Source organism: Taeniopygia guttata, chromosome 5, assembly GCF_048771995.1.
Source record: "Taeniopygia guttata chromosome 5, bTaeGut7.mat, whole genome shotgun sequence".
Taxonomy (NCBI): Eukaryota; Metazoa; Chordata; class Aves; order Passeriformes; family Estrildidae; genus Taeniopygia; species Taeniopygia guttata.
The window spans coordinates 2,032,234-2,042,673 of NC_133030.1; positions in this window are offsets into that span (position 1 = coordinate 2,032,234).

The window sequence follows — 10,440 nt, forward strand, 5'->3', positions numbered from 1 at the left end:
CAAGAAATAACTAAAGAAAGAAGAATTTTCCAGTAATACTGAGGTCACTAGCAAACAGGAACAGAATTGGTTTCTGAACTGAAGAAAATGAAAGGGAAAAAAAAAAAAAAAGCATGTATGGACAACCAGAGCCAAAATTAGCAATAAGCAATATTAGTCACCTTTTTTTTTTTTTTTTGTTAAGTGGAGTGCGGTAAAGTGGAACAGTTGTTATGGTTTTTTATTGTGTCAAGAACCATTCAATCAGAATTTGTATCCTGATATTTTGGTCATCATGTGCCGGTAGGCTAAATTAAAATCATCAGCCTTCAGGTTCTTTATATTTATTAGTTCAGATAAAGAGCTGCCATTGGCACACAGCTGACAGTAACACCCACAGTGTTAAAAAAGAACCAAAAACCAAAAAAAACACCAGCAAAAATTCTGTTACATGACTGCTCAGGCAGTTTTAACAGGCAGATTTTCTGTGTCAAACTTCATCTTTCAAAAATATTTATGATACACGATCCATTTACAGATGTACAGCAGCCTACTATTTCTTTCTTAAGGCTTCAAAATCTCTTGGTATTTTCCTTCAATTTCCAAAGCATGAATGTCCATTATTGCTTAAATTGTATTACACTGAAGTCAATTAAATGTAGAAGTTGAAATGTTAATATGAAAATTTGAAATATTTTTTTCCCAGGAAACCATTATTTATTTATAATGTCCAAATTTATAGTTAATTGTCAGACTATGACCTCGTACAGACTGTAATTTAAAATAAGTACATTTATGTTTTAATTAGTTGAAGTCAGTGAGCTTGAGATTAAAATAAAGTGTAAATATGTATTTTAAGTGCCCGATTTAATAACTTTTTTAGTTACTAGCAAAATCCAAGACAATCAGTACAAGTAGAATGAAGGGAAGAATTAAACACAGTCTGAACTTAGTTTTTCTTAATGGGGGCTTCCCAAAAACTGAAACAAGTGGTCCATATATTGATAACAGTAACATGAAGAATATTAAGAATATTAATGTTACTGTTATTAATATTATTTAATATAATACAAATTTGCAGATTCTTTACCAGATATGCATTTCCATCAGTTGACACATCCCTTGATCCAAATTTTGCAGCAGATCTGCAGAGATCCAGTAACTGTAGTAATTTATTTGTGTCAGAGAACTCCTGTCTAGGAAAAGTAAAATTTAAGAGCAGTCTTTTGGTTTGAAACTCTTATCTGAGGCAGACTCCACCAGCCTTTAATTCCATAACCAGGAAGTAGAAAACTATTCTGCTATTAGAAGTATTATAGTAAATACAGTCAATTTTACCATAGTAAATATCTACCATATTTACCAGAGTAAAACTATTCTGCTATTAAAAGTATTATAGTAAATATAGTAAATTTACCATAATGAATATCCATGGTATTGAAATTCTCATGAAGTTTCTAAAAACATTAGATTTTAAAAATGAACTGAAAAAGTTCATTACTGTGTGTTTCTTCTTTCCTGACAGTTGCATATCAGTTAGAACTGGTCCAAAGCAGCACAAAATGGCCAAGTGTTGTTTCCAGCAATATTTTCCAACCACAGTTACCAGAAAATTTATTAACTAATTGCAAATATATAAGGAAAAACTTCATCCAAATTTTCGAAGACCAACAAATTTCACACATCATTCAGTTTCTGCACGTTGATCTGGAGCCTAAAGTTTCAACAAATGATGAGAATGTGAACAGACTGCTTATTATTTAGCATACTGATATGGCCAGGCTCCTTCATCTGTATGCTGCAGAGCTGTACAGCTACAAGCTGCATTAAAATTGATGAAAGGCAATGTAACTCCTCTTGGATGATCCTGTGCATCTTTGAGTTGACAAAACAATGCAGCATTTCTAATTTTTGTTCACAAGGAAACCTTCCAAATATTTTGCTGGTTTTATTTAATGAAATAATTTTCTCCAAGTAACTTGATTTCCTGCTTTGATGCTGATTCACTATTTCCACTCTTCGCTCATTACATACTCCAGCTGAGGACTACAGATTAAGGCACTGTTAGGTTAATAACAAAAAATTATTTGCTAAAACTAAAGGATATGGGAGGTGTGTAAAATCCTTCAAGTCAGATGCTGTAAAAGTCTAGAATGAAGGATGGCTTAGAAAAACCCTCCCCTAAAATAAATTAAGTATATTTAGTGATTCACTATTACATGTAGAAGACAAAGTTAGACCTGTGTGCCTGACAGATGTGTAGAGGTGCACTGCAGAGGAGGAGGGTGACATGCATGGGGTAGCAAAGAGGTTTTGTTTTGGGATGGAAGGGCTGCAACTGCTCTGCATGCCTTCATTACACTGCAAAGGCACTTGTGTTCTCAGTACTAATTAAACCTTGGGGAACAATTTGTTGAGGTAGCTGGAGAAAATTTGGATGAGAGCAAGAGAAGAATTTTAATGTTTTAATCCCAAGCAGAAGCAGAAACATGCAAGGCGTAATATTCTGGGGTTCCAGCAGAGGAGTTCCCTGACTGACGCTGCAGAGAGGCAGAACTCAATTTACCAATGTTTGCAGCACTTTGCAGGAGTGAGTCCTTTTAATGCAAGTACATTATTACATGAAAAAGAAATTTATAACTGCATCCTTTTATATAGTTGTGCTGTCACAAAACACTCTTCAGTTTGTCAGGGTGGAATTGGAGAGTTTATGGTTGATTTCTATAAGTACCCCAGTAGTTTTGAGCCACTAAATATTTTCCTGTTCATTTTTCTAATCCTTATTAACAAATTAAGGAAGCACCACTCTTCCAGCAAAAAAGTACTATTATGTTTGGATGATTTTTGTCACAAACAGGACGGGACTGCTGGGGTACAATCCTTGAGCTTTATTGCAGCATCAGCCTCACCACATGGTTGAGACAACAGAAAGATGGCAAAGCTCACACACAGCCAGCAGCAGCCAAAAATTTCTTTGGTACAGAGCATTTTAAAAACTTTCTCACCAATAGCACATTGCTAAAGCTTACAGACAGATTTTCTAACCAGTCACTAAAAGCACACATACACCTGCTGCACACAATGCTGGCTTGTCTGCTCTCTATTTACAATACAATATACCATAATAATACCATTACCATTACTATATTATTGTTACCAATGCCATAACCATTGCTATATTATTGTTACCAATGCCATTACCATTGTTATATTATTTTTACCAATGCCATTACCATTGCTATATTATTGTTACCAATGCCATAACCATTATTATATTATTGTTACCAATGCCATTACCATTATTATATTATTGTTACCAATGCCATTACCATTATTATATTATTGTTACCAATGCCATAACCATTGTTATATTATTGTTACCAATGCCATTACCATTATTATATTATTGTTACCAGTGCCATTACCATTATTATATTATTGTTACCAATGCCATTACCATTGCTATATTATTGTTACCAATGCCATTACCATTGTTATGTTATTGTTACCAATGCCATAACCATTGTTATGTTATTGTTACCAATGCCATAACCATTGTTATATTATTGTTACCAGTGCCATTACCATTGTTATATTATTGTTACCAATGCTATTACCATTGCTATATTATTGTTACCAATGCCATTACCATTATTATACACAATTCTCCATTATTTAGATTTAAACCTTCTCCTATCTTGCTATGCATATTTTCCTGCGGTCTTAAGGTCTATCTTAGCCAAGCCTAAAACTCAAGCTGTGATTTCATGTCTTGCTTGCTGTACCATTGTAACTTTTTCTTTCAGACTTTGCAGCTAGTTCTCTGTTCTTTCTGTTTCTGAGGCCTGCTTTCCCAGCTTTCTAAAAATCTTCTTACCTTTACCTATAACTTCTATTTGCTTTCACTAATGACAGCCCTCTCAGCAGCACCACTGAGGGCTGCACTCCCATGCTCTCACGTGAGCTTCTATCAAGGATGGGCTGCCAGCACAGCTAATGTCTGATCCCTCACCTAAAAGTGAATTTAAGTGATGGCTGCTTTCTCCTCTAGGTCATAGCTTAGAGAACTGAGCACAGATAAAAGCCAAACAGGATAAAAGAGACTGCTCGTTTCTTGGCTGACAGAAAAAGTGGCAAACTGGGAGGGTGTCTAGGGATCAAATAAAAAACAAAATTCAACTAGCAAGACTTCCCTGCCAAGGAAGGTGAGGAGGGATAAAAAGGGAGGAGAAGGTGTTTTTTAGATTGGCTGGCTGAGTTAGAGCAAGCAGCTGTGAGATACAAAAACTACAACTTTGTTACAGATTTTTAAGGGGAAAAATCACCAGAGAAGTAGAGTGAATCATCTAAGGCCAAGGAAGAGAGAAACAAGTGTACACAGGTGTGTGTATTTGGGGACAACTTCTTACTCAGAAAATATTTTATAACACCAGAGATTAAAGAATTGCCTTTTTTTAAGACTTGCAAGAGCCTCAACAATTTATAATCCAGATAAGGACAGCAGAAAAATAATACAGTTGAATTCTTTGCTGGGAAATACCATGTCAGAATAAGAATTATAAAAAACCAAACAAACCAAACAAAAATTTTCCTTTTACACACACAGATGTCCCTCCCCGTTTGGACTTCTCAGATACTTTTTGCTGCTAAAGAACAGTTGAAACACTGTAGTTTACCAAAGCCCACTGCTCTGTTAAAGCAACCTCTTCTGGGTTTCTTTCTTTCCAACTTCTCTTTAGCTTCTATTCCCCTCTACAAATCCATCACTCCATGCTCTTGTTCACAGTGCTGCTGTTCTTTCCTCTCCAATTGCATTTCTACACACACCTCCTGCATTAACCTTCTCCCCTCAGCTTCCTCCTGCTATTTCAGACTGCAGCCATCCTTCCTTGAACAAGATTCCTCTTGTTCCTTAAGAGAGCAGTGCAGGAAAATTACAATACAGTATAAGGATCACCTAAGCTTCTGTTCTCACAGGATGAAGGGCCATACTAATGATTTTTAACAGTATGTAGGAAAAGGTGGTCTCTAAGTTTGCTCTTGAAGTGAGACCTTTCTCTAAGTTTGCTCTCTAAATGAGACTTTTTCTGTCTTAAACTAAGTTCATATTAAGAAGAACTTTAAAAATAATTGGCATACATGTCCAACTAACACATAAAATATATTTTATTTGTTTTGAGGAGGGAAAACGAACCACCAGAATCCTGAACACACACATAAATAATCAAACTCAACCTTAAGTAAATGATGTTCAACACTGAAACCCTCAGGAGCTTAGTGGATACTTAGCAATCATATCCACAAAATACTTTTTTCTTCATGTAGAAGAAAACCGCCTAAATATTTCTCCTTTAATGTTCTCCAATATGTTTGGGGATTCTGTCAGCACCTAGAGGCTGCAGTCTGCCTGGGCACCAGACAGAACAAAACACTTTTTTTTTTCAGGTACCTAAAAATTTTCATGTCTGGCCAATAGCTATACCTATCTAGAGTTTCAGCAAAAACTGCAACCACCCTCCCTCCAGAGAACCCCTCTCCTCACTTCCTCAGGAACATAAGAGCTTGTTCATTGAAATTCCAGAGGACCTACTATAAAATAATTTCAACTTATAGCAAATAATCCAAGGACTCGTTATTAAATTTATTTTTAAATAAAGATTGTGCTCTAAGATGGGAAAGTATAATGCCTGTTATGCAGAAAATAAGTTGGATCTTTTTTGTCAAAATAAGTGAAGGATGCACTCCTGACCATAAAGTTGTCTTCTGGACTTCCAAGACGCAAACTGCCTTTTAGTTGTCATCTTCCATAGAGCCCATGTTCAGAAAACCCAAAGGCAAAATGGCAATGAAATAAATTATCAGCTGCTTCAGAAAGCAAGGAAGAGACACTTCAGAACTTCAGCATTATGAGATCCATTATAACATTCCTCTCAGCAGAAAAAGTGCAGCCAATAGGAAAAAAAAATCTGGTTGGTCTGTTTCTCTACAAAATAATTTATTACCATGCCAAGGTACTGAATATAAATTTTCTGACATAGAAACCTTCCTTTGAAGGTTCAAATTATCCATAATTACAGCTCTTTACAGAAAGAGGAAGAGTAAATCCCTGGGTGATAAAGTCTTTTGAACTAATGTTTAAGACCTCCTCTTATGGATACTCATGGATATAATTTGTCTGTTTCAAGAGATCAAGGGTAACAAAAGAGTGTGGAACAAATTAAAAGCCCAAGAAATAACTGAAAAATATCAGTAAAGTTGGAGAAGCTATGGACATTTACCCACAAAAAGTAGTTTGGCAGAAATGCCCATTCTGTTCCAAGAGCTAGAATTCAAAAGTTTGAGCTCATTTCAAATTCAGCACTTCACTTTAAGCATGTTTTCTTGGTGCAATTAAAGGGTTCAAGGCAGCCAGCATTTGGAGCTGGGCTGAAGATGTGCCAGGACTAGAAGGTCTGCAGAGAGGGACAGGTGAACCAGAACACACCTGCATTTCTCACAGCAGCTGGATTAACCTTGTCACCCTCAATTTAAATTCAGAGGCCTCAGAGAGAAAAAGCTGGTCCCAGCAGAAGTTAAAGCTGGGGCTAACAGCAGGGCTGGGATCAGAGGGAGGATTGTGTTTATAGCAAGGCCTTTTGAACCACTGCCCAGGCCATGTGCAGGAGAAAAGTGATTACAGACAAGTAAATAGACAGACAAGTGATTTAATATAGAGACAGAAAGGAAATAGGGCTAAGATTTGATGTTTAAGAGAGCCCAGGCTGAGAGGGGAGCTGAGCTGCTTGGAGGAGGCTCTGGGCAGCTTAGATAGACACTGGAAATAGAAAACAGGTCATGGTAGAGCCTGGCATTGGGAGGTGTCTAAACCAGATTCAGGATCAATCCCACTTAAAGTATAAATTATAAAGCATAAAGTAGGATTAGACTTAGAGGACAAAGAATCTTGATCCCACAAACTGGGGGATCACTTCATCCCACAGGGATCCCAAAGCAGATTGAACGCTAGAACTGATGCAGATTACTAAAGTCAGGCCTAGGGGTCTGTAAATTTAAAATTAACAAAAATCAAGATGCACTGACAAGAGTAATGCTTGTTACTCAATCCCACAGGGTAAGGCAGGGCACTAAGACTATATCTATGGCTGAAAATAAATTTTGGAAGTGCCAAGAGATTAGGATGAAGGCTGTAAATCACTTGGGAACTGGATTATGTCCTGTGTGGGCAGAAGTTCTCAGGTTGCATGGTTGAGGGTGGGGACAGAGATAATGTTATGAAATTCAGGGATTTAGAGCTAGATTTATATCACAGTGCTGATGTGGCCCCAGGTCTAGGACAAGACTTAATGCTGACAGAGGCTAGGATTAAGGTTGAGATGGGCAGAAATCCCCATGCTTGTCTAAGAAAAAAATGTGAGCTTCTTAAAAAGATTTAAGGCACATAGAAGGTTGTAAATTGGTAAAAGAAGAGTTTAATAGAGATTTGAAAGCTCCAGAAGAACCAAATATTTTGGTGCAAGGCATAACAGTGTGATACATCTCATTAGCCAGGGAAAAAGACCATTAAAAATTCAAACAAATTCCATGAGCACCTAAAAGAATGGAAGCAAACCCAGAGTTACCACACGCCTTTAACAGCATTTATTCTGCAGGTGGCCCATTTCCCCAAGACAACTCCTTGTATGTGGAGAATAAATACAGGAGTCATAACAGCACTGCACAAGTTATGGCCCAGAGCTCAGTGAGACTGTTGTAATGAAATCCCAGGTCTTGATTTCTGCATTCTCATGTCCCAGTCAGAGACTAAAAGCACTAAGGCATGCAAAAGACTCTTTTCAACTTTTCACGAAATATTTATATTAAAATAAATATCAAAAAGTAAATATAAATGTAGCTTAAAGTAAGGAGAACATAGTCTCTGTCTAGATTAGGGGAATGGAGACAATACAAGGAAAATTGGTAAAAGGAAAAGCATTGCAGGCAAATTACATGTTTAGTTTAAGGTTTGTTTTGGTTTGTCTTTACTCAGAGAAGTAAAAACAATATGCATCATAGAAAATTGCTCTTGAAAGATGTTTTGGGTTCTTCTCACTACCTTTATGCACTGTTTCTGTGCTTCATAAATCAGATTCATATGAGGATAAAATCTCCTTATATAAATTCTGTTCTAACTAAAACACAAACTTGGCTTTTAAAGTCAACCTTAACTAAAAGGAAACAGGCAAAAGTGATTCAAAGTTAAAAAAATAAAGTTAATTTTATTCAAATGCCTTAATATGCAGAAAAGATTTCATTAATGTTCCACATTTTCGTGCTCTCTGTATTGTTTAGAAATTGTTTATTGAGGAATGTTACTGTTTAGAACTTTTAAAAGCATAGTTCCTGATCTGACAAGCTTGAGAATAAGCACCAAAGAAAAGACTCGCACCATCTGAAGTCTAGCAAGCCTGTATAATCAGTAAGACAAATTATTTTAAAGAAAGGAGGAATTAAAATAACATGAAGTTCCCACAAGCAGGGCAGGATATTTTTTCCATTTAAAGACCCAGTCCAAAAGCAAAGCATCTCAAATTAGTCATAGATCAGTAGTCAGGTCCTGGGTGTTTACCTCACCCGTGTGATAGTATAAACAGCTGCATGTTCTGCTTCTCCTGTGAACCCCACGCCTGAAAAAAGTCTGTTACATCAGCTGTGAACAGCAATCACTCCAGGGCCCAGCTCTAAGCCAGTCTGGGCTCTGATGAATTGTTTGTGTCCAAGAAATGCACTGCCTTAGAGCCTGGCACCCCACATCACTCTTTCTCCACCTACATAGCATTTACTCAACTGGTGAATCACCAGATCTCATCAGCGTGGCTTGGCAGCATCTCCCAGGCACAGCACAGCTGCAGAACACTGCTCGGGCCACATGGTGTGAGAAAGAGAGCCCAGAAATTTCCTACTAATGCCTTTGGGGCCAGGTTAGGAACCTTTGGGGCCAGCACAGCCCTATCAAAAATGCTGAAAGTGAGTGTGAGCACTGCAGCAGCAGGCACAGAACATCCCAGAAAGCACTTTTAGGAATAAACAGTCAAATGTCTTCTCTTTCAGCACTTGTAAGAATAAACAGTCTACTTAGAAGAGTGGTGGAAAACCCAAAAGAGCTGAAGGTAATACTTCCCCTCAAATATTCCTGTAATGAAGGAGGCAGCTGAGGTGGAGGAAAGAGTAGGAGAAGGGCATGCAGAGAAAATACCATTTTTGGTGGGAAGAAAGAAACAACAACAAAAACGAGATAAAATGATAAAGCTGACATTTCAACCTTCTTAGAAGTAAGTAGAAAGACCTTGGTCCTTCTGCCAAGAGATTTCCTGGGTAAGGCAGGCTTGGTTTGCAGTGCCCACGAGAGAGCTTGGGCAGTTTTGGCATCGCTCCACTGACATCTGGCTGATGGACAGTCTGTGCAGCGCAAGGCAAGCTCCCTGCCATGGCTCACTGGTATTTACTGCCTGCAGCTGGGACAGGACATCACTCCTGCTCTAAACTCATGGAAGATGTCTGATTTCTCCTTTCTGCCAACTGGAGCCTTCTGCAAGCAGCAGTTCAGGAGAGCATTTTTTGAGATGAAACATGGTAGTCTGCAGCTCCTCAACAAACCCTAAACACCCCAAAAACTTTTGAACAACCTGCCACTTATCAGCCATGCTAGTGATGCTAAAATTTTTAGCTTTTCTATTTTTCAGTTTCTATGTGGCTTTAGTGTGCACTTCTGAGGGATAGTGAGCTCTCTGCACAGAGCAGGGACACAAAACAATTCCTTCTCCAGCTGGGCACCAAGGACAAATGATCCAAATCTCAGCCCCAAGAGCACAAACAGCGTGGGCTGGAGAGAGAAAAACAAGCAGGATGGGACTGCCTGGGCTGGAGCTGGAATGGGACAATGAACTCCAAGGTGCCAATGGAGCAGAACTGATCCCAGGGAGAGCCCCCGGGAGCGCTCGTGCATTTTGGGACCATTTTGGTTCATCTTGGGTGCAGCCCTGGCTGGGCTCTGGTGCTGCCCAAGGTGGATCCATGGAGGAGATCCTTTTAATTAATCCCTGCTTTGTTCTTTAGCTCTGTTCTAGTCTCAGTTCTAGTTCAGTCTTCTCAAGGCATCACTAGAAATAAACATTTGAGCTTTGGTGCTTTAAGAAAGGGACCTGCATGTCTGTGGTGAAACATTTTTACTGCTAGAGCTGATTAAAAAGGAACAAACAAGGTGTGAGGGGTCAATAACTAAGCAAGTTCTCCATGACTGACTCATTTACACAGAGGGGGTTTTTGCTATGCTGCAGTCAGTACAGAAAACTAAGGAATAGTTATGACTATACACTACACACATGGCTGAATGGAAAAATTATTCTTTATTCGCCATTTTGTACCTTCTTCACAAATGCAACAAGAGGACACTTTGGATAAATTTAAGGTGTGGGTTTGTGACGG